Genomic DNA, 7,656 nt, shown 5'->3' with positions numbered 1-7,656 from the left:
AGAGGAAGCCGTAGTTCGGCTAACTACGGGGTTAAGGATTATGTTTTGGGGGCGGACGACGTTACTACGCAATCTACCGGATGCTCGACCTTTGGAGACTTACTCACCTATAGTAGAAGGAGTAAATGTGTGTTTAGGAGAAGAAAAATCAATGAAGGGTTAGGGTTTGGGATGCTCATGCAAAAAGGCAGTCCTTGACGAAGGAACTGCGCTACCTGCGGGGATACGAACACATACAAAACAAACATGTATAAAGTAAATGTGCCAACAAGGCAATCAGAATAAATCTCCCAAATGGTATCCCACAAGCAAAGTGGAATATCCAGCGAGCTATCCCTGCAAAAGTCATGTGAGCCTTCACAAAAACTCAACAAAAGGGTTAGTGAAACAAGATAAGGATTAGGAGAAAGTATGACAAACGTAAGTCAGATTAGAGCAAAACAGTATGGTTTTTCATGGATAACAATATGGTTTCAGAAACCTCAAACCCTGTGGCATACACTTCAGAAATTAAACGATTAAGCATTCAAGGTATTATTTATACATTCATACATAATTATGAACCCGTGGGCAAAAACCTAATGAAATTCATCCATCATACCTCAAACATTTAGAGTATTCAACTTCAAAGCACAAAGGTAATGGGAATAAGGGCAAACCTGATTGGAGAGATCGGTTGAAGTCAAATGGCACGACTGGATTTGCAAACCAATGTTAGGGTTTGCTTGAGCTGAAAGTGTCTGAGTCAGAATGAACCTTTCAGAGGTACCTGGAGGTTGCTCTGAACTCTGTTAGCTCTTCTCTCACTATCTTTTTCCCCAGGGTTCTTCTCTCACTATCTTTTTCCCAGACAGGGTAGTAGGAATAGAATGGCCTTTTGTTTCACTGAAACTCTGAATTTATAACCTGATTTTTGGGGACCTGTGGGCTCAAATGAGAGAGGTCCAAGTCCAAGATTTTTTCTTTTATTTATTTATTTATTTATTTATTTATTTATTTTTTATTTATTTTTTCAAAACACGTGGGCTTCGCCTAGCGAGCATGACAGCTCATGAACAAACCTTTGCTCCTTCAAGATTAACGTTTTGACTGACGAATAGACCCCTGTTGGAAGTAACTCAAGTTTTTCCCTTGTGTTGACTAATCATCTAAATAGAGCCCACAAAGTGTCCTGGATGATGTTCAAGCTTCTTGGATCCGATTCCGATTGCCATGATGAAATGCAAATGCTAAATGACCTAAAAATGAATGCATGCATGAGGTGTAAAGCGTATGCTTCCAGGAAAAATGAAGGGTAAATTTTGGGGTATTACATGGTGCCATCTTAATTTGATTATAGCCAGAAAAGCCATCCATGAAGGAGAATACCGAGAACTGAGCCGTGTTATCCACCAAAACGTCGATGTGAGGTAATGGGAAATCATCTTTATGACTAGCTCTATTCAGATCCCGGTAGTCGACACACATCCGTACCTTTCCATCCTTCTTAGGTACTGGAACGATGTTTGCAACCCATGGCGGATAATTTGTAACCGCTAGAAACCCTGCATCCAACTGCTTTTGCATTTCTTCCTTTATCTTGACAGCCATCTCTGGTCTTGTTCTTTTGAGCTTCAGCTTGGCCGGAGGACAATCCTCTTTGAGAGGTAAACGGTGTACCACAATGTTTGTGTCAAGCCCGGGCATGTCCTGATAAGACCAAGCGAAGATGTCAATATACTCTTGCAACAATTCAATCAACCTCTTCTTCACATTGTCTTCCAAAGCAGCCCCTATCTTGATTTCTCTCTTGGCGTCCTCGGTGCCGAGATTAATCACTTCAATAGACTCTTGATGCAGTTGAATGACCCTTTCCTCCTGTTTTAACAACCTGGCAAGTTCTTCAGGGAGTTCACAGTCTTCATCACCCTCTTCTTCAGCTTGAAAGATTGGATTTTCAAAGTCTAAACGAGCCATAGCAGAACTGTTATCAATAGGATCCGGTGACGTGCCTCTGCATGAGTGATGGTATGTGCTTATGAGTGTGAACAAGGAGTGAAAACTAAACAAAACATTGCCAAATGTATTTTTTTTTAAAACTGCAAAAATAGAAAGACAGTGAACAAAATATTTGAATGCAAAAAAAGTCCTTTATTTATGATAAAAAAATGCAGGTATCCACATAGATGAGCCCTGCAATGAGTCATTACGCCCTGGGCAGAACGTAAGACTTGGATATGCATGAATAAACAAAGAAAATTACTCTTCCAGAAGAGTGACTTGGATAATCTCTTCAAAAGACCAGTTGCGGAGAATTTCACCCGGGACCCTTGGATGCGCCCAGTTGTCAATGTCGCAATCACTATCCTCATCTTCTTTGTTGATTGCAGAGACCTGGCCGTACTAAATGATGCCAGCACTGGAGAAAGTAATCGGCCCCTAACGAGTCTGCAGCGTTGAAGTTGTAGAAGTCAAAGCTGGCTGATACCCAATCCCAAACTTGTCTTCCTTCATATGTAAATCCAACAGACGTCCCCAACCGGGAGCAACACCTGAATTTACCAAGGCTTGTGCCTGCTTGAAGGACAAAATGGAGGCAGCTGCTTCAACCTCTTCCACTGGAGCTGCATCCTTGACTTGAACTGCCTCAAAGGCCTGACACAGGGTCTCATGAATCTCACCTTCTACCTCTACATACTTGAATGTAGACAGGTGACTGACCAGAATTTCCTCCTCACCACAGACAGTGATAATTCTTGCGTTGACCGGAAACTTGATCTTCTGATGCAAGGTCGAGGAGACTGCCCCGGCATTGTGGATCCAAGGACGACCCAGCAAGCAGCTATACGAAGGACTGATATCCATCACATAGAAGACGGTGTTGAAGGTTTGTGATCTAATCTGAATTGGCAATTCTACCTCTCCAAACACCGACCTCTTAGAACCATCGAAGGCTCTCACCACAAGATCGGAAGGCTTCAAGATCAAACCTTCTACATTTAACTTTGACAGGGCTCTCTTGGGTAGCACATTGAGAGAGGAACCTGTATCCACCAGAACATGGGATAGCATAGTGTCTTTGCATTCCATCAAGATGTGCAAAGCCTTGTTATGATCGCGTCCAACCGGCGTCAAGTCAGAATCGGTAAAACCCAACTCGTTGCTTGCATGAACATTTGCAACGATCCCTTCTAGTTGGTTCACTAAGATCTCTTAAGGCACATATGCAGCATTAAGGACCTTCAGGAGTGCCTCCCTGTGTGCCTCCGAACACAGCAGGAGTGAGAGAATAGATATCTTAGACGGCGTCTGAATCAACTGATTGACTACCTTGTAGTCGCTTTTTTTTATGATTCTCAAGAGCTCGTCTACATCTTTCGCAAAAGCAGGCTCAGAGCCAGCCTGTGGTGCAGAGGTACCCTCATTCGCAACTTGCTTGCCTTTTGCCTTCGTCGCGGCGTCAGCACTATCAGATTGGGTAGCTGGTGGTGAGAACAGTCTACCACTTCGGGTGAATCGCCCGATTCCACCAACATTGTCCACTACGGGATCTTTTATCTCAATTTCAGGTTCAGACTTCTGATCCTGGACCTCTTCTACTTTAAGTGGCTTCTCCACTCCATGATCATGTGTGTATACACTCCCCCCGTAATGCCAAGGAATGGCCCTTTCGCTGGTGAAAGGTAAAGGACCAGAGGTCGTGATGGTCATAGTGGATTGATGCGGTTGCATTGGTGGTATCGGTTGCACTACTAGCACACTGATCTGCGCAGTTGGGTAGAAATTTGTGATAGTGGCAACGTCACAGTCGTACTCAGAAATCTTATTTATTGAAGTACAAACATCCGAAACATCGGAATCAAGTTCAACAAGTACATCAGAATCAAGCACAATGTTTGGAATATCAGCAACAGCATCAGAAAAATTAATTACATCATTGGGAATTACAAAATTAGCAGGAATAACATTTGTAAATTCTTCAGCATCTTCAGGAAAGAGAGGATCAACATCTGCATTCTCAACAACCCCTTCAACAGACCTTTGGGCAGATAGGTCTTCAGCTTGAAGGACACCATCATCAAGCAAGGCCTGGATACCCTGCTGCAGCTTCACACAATCCCCACTCTGTGCAGTACAACCCAAACAACCACTCCCACAGCCGGGGAAAACATCTGCCTTTAGCAAGTATTCTTTGATTTCTAACAGCGGAGTCTTCAACTTCAACACCTCCTTGACTGGTTTGACTTCTCCTTCCACCATGTTAACATTTGCTCTACCATGTTGCGGCATAGGATTGTTGACAACATTAGGAGCCGGCGCAAAGTTAATGTCCTTTGAGTCAATAAGGTCCTGAACTACGTTCTTAAAAGCTTTGCAGTTCTTAATAGTGTAGCCAGGTGCCCCAGAGTTGAACTCACACCTAACATTGGCGTCATAACCCACTGGAAGCCTGCCAACGGGAGGAGCCAAAATGCGTAACTGCACAAGTTGCAACTGTTAAGGGTTGGGAAGCAACTAGGCGTACGACATCGGAAGAGTGTCGAAACACCTATCCATCATCCTCTGTCTCTGTTGATAAGCAGGTCTGTTACCCTGTTGTTGTTGGTATTGATTTTGTTGACGTTGAGGTTCTTGTTGTTGCACTGGTGCTGCAGCCGGAATGGTCACAGCTGCAACATAAGGTTGCTAATGGTAATTCTGAAAACCGTTCCTTCGGTTACCCCTGCTCTGATAAGAAGACACAGCATTTGCATCCCCTTCTCTCCTCTTCTGTCCTCCTAAGAACGACTTCTTTGACCCCGAAGATGATCCAACCCCGTTTTGGATCTTACATGTCTTCAAGTAGTTCTCCACCCTCTCACCGGTAGAGACCACATCAACAAAATTCGAGGCGTTGCAACCCACCAGACGCTCCAAATAAGGTCCAGGCAGTGTGTTCATAAACATGTTGGCCATCTCTTTTTCCAACATCGGAGGCTGAACATGGGAAGCCATCTCTCTCCAGCGTTGAGCATACTCTTTGAAGCATTCGTTGCTCTTGAGAGACAGATTCTGGAGTTGAGTCCGGTCAGGTGTCATATCCGCATTATACTGATATTGCTTCATAAAAGCCTCAGCCAAGTCTCTCCAGCAGAGAATATGGGCTATGTCCAGCCTCATATACCACTCAAAGGATACCCCAACTAGGTTGTCCTAGAAGAAGTACATGAGAAGCTTCTCATCATCAGAATACGCAACCATCTTGCGGAAGTAAGCTTGTATGTGAGTCTTCGGGCAAGAGTTGCCATTGTATTCATCGAAAACTGGAACTCTGAACTTTGGTGGAACTCTCACACCTGGGACCAGCCCCAAGTTAGCAACATCCACACCAAGAGCATCCTGCCCTTCCACAGCCTTCAACCTCTCTTCCAGTCTCCGAAACATAGGGTCCATACCATGGCCCATGCCAAAGTCCTCCTAAAGCAGAGGGAACTGATCCTCCTGATCATCATGGATGGGTTGTTGATCAAGGTTGACATGTGGGATCGGGATAGGTCCCGGTCCATTGGGTCCATTAGCCTCTCCAGCTGGAGGATCAGCCACAACCTCCGGTTGAGTAGTAGGGGGATTCCTCTGTACCAACAATCTAAGCTCCTGTTGTCCCTGAGCCACTCCTTGGACCACTTCCATGAACTGATTCATGTGAATCCTCATCTCAGCGAGCTCTGCTTGTAGACCTTCCATTGCTCTTGTTGATTTCTTCGGGTACCGCATCGGTGAATGCCTGAGTCAGCTATCCTGCTAGTGGAATACCAAACAAAATGAGAACACTGCGGCGGTACCTGTTATGCAAGACATGCTAATGCATATGCAAATTCAATGACATGTTTATCAATTCCAAAGGGTATTCTACCCCTTGATTCCAGTCTCCCATCAGATAAATAGTATAAGAAGATCGAGCCGTGGATAAGAACCAGAAAACCCCGACTAGAATCGAGAAGAAGATATAAACCCCTAGAAATAGATAAACGTGTGTTAAATGATATGAATGCAAAATGATGTGATGCAATACAGAGACATGGGAATCAGGATTGCTGTATCTACTTGAACAATTGTCAGGTTGCACTGTCTAAAGAGAAAGCCACTGAGGAACATATAAGAGATCAAAGTTCTGCTCCCACAAGAATACCAGAAAACCGGGTTGGTTGGAGGTTAAGGTTTCTTGAATTTAGCCCGCCCCTCACTGGTAGGTTCTAAGAACAGAAGTTTGTCAGCTTCTAACCCTTCAGTCGAGAATAATACGTTTACCATTGAAGGTTTGGCATTATTACGAGACAAAAGACCTCCACTGACTGCCCTCAACAGGACATCCTAAAAGCAAGTTCCCAGCCTTGGGGTCCTCGGATTGAGCAGCGAGAATGCGCCCACCAGAGCTAACATAATCGCGTCTCAGAGGAGAGGCCTTGACTGAGTCCTCGGGAAATGGTCACCAGAGTCGACGATTTCTAAAGGAACATCATGTCATTACGGAACACCCGTAGGACAGAATATATCCAAAAGAAACCTCGTCTGGGTGTGGGTCTTCATGAACGACTTAACGTAGCAACATACTACGCAAGCCTCATGACCATCGACTCTAAAACATGTGTGTACGCTCAAGCTTGGGTAGTGGGCTTATCTCTCATAGAACAACCCATCCCAACAAATAACCAACCCTAGAGATCCAACAGATACAACAATGATATGTACACAATGCAATAAGATAAAGCAGATAAGTGATGAAAGTAAATAACTGTACAAAAGAATAAACACCCAATAAACAAGAAACTCACAAAAGCTAGGAGGGAAGGTCTCGCAACCAAATCTAGGGTTCGGGAGTCGATTATGCGAAGGGAAGGTATTAGCACCCTTACGCATCCGTAGTACTCTACGGGATCCACTCTTGTTGTTCTAGTCTAAAGGGTGTGGGTATATCTAAAGTACTATCTGCTAAAAGAAGGTTGAAAGAAAATGACTCGCACGGATGTCGCATCCACTGTATACGTATCTCATCTGAGTATGAGAATCAGAGTCTTCGTAGCTCGGCTACCTATGGGTTAAAGAAAAGTGTGCTCGGTAAGACATCGCGTCTTATACCTACGTATCTCATCTAGAATGAGAATCAGAGCAAAACGTAGTTCAGCTAACTACGGGAACAAGGGTCTCGATTGCAACTAGGGCAAGAGAAAGGGAAAGTCTCGATCGCAACGAGGGCGAGAGAAAAGAATCGCAACAAGGGCGAAAGCAAACAAAGATTAGTTGTTAGTTGTCAGTCAAACTCGGCAAGACATCGCGTCTCGTGCCTACGTATCTCACCTGAACATGAGAATCAGAGTTGTCGTAGTTCGACTAACTAGGGGTTAAGAATTGCCATCTGAACATGGACTTACAAAAGAGGACACCAGTTGTGTCCAAGGAGAGTGGGCAATGTGTTCAACGTCCTAGCAGTAGGTGTCGCAACTCGCTGAATTGAGTCTTAGGCAGTTACCTCTTTGCAATAGAACTGACTGACATGCCACGAGATCGGAGACGCACGGAAGGTCTAAAAATGGGGAAGCTCTTCCCTAGAGTTGTCATGCAATGTGGACCTATGTGTTAGGATTTACAGATGGGTACATCTACCTAATGTTAGCATGCAAAGAAATAAGGGAAGTCTAC

The sequence above is a fragment of the Lathyrus oleraceus genome, chromosome 4 (genome assembly GCF_024323335.1).
Source record: "Lathyrus oleraceus cultivar Zhongwan6 chromosome 4, CAAS_Psat_ZW6_1.0, whole genome shotgun sequence".
NCBI lineage: Eukaryota > Viridiplantae > Streptophyta > Magnoliopsida > Fabales > Fabaceae > Lathyrus > Lathyrus oleraceus.
The sequence above is the reverse complement of the archived record's forward strand: the minus strand, read 5'-3'. Positions refer to the sequence as shown.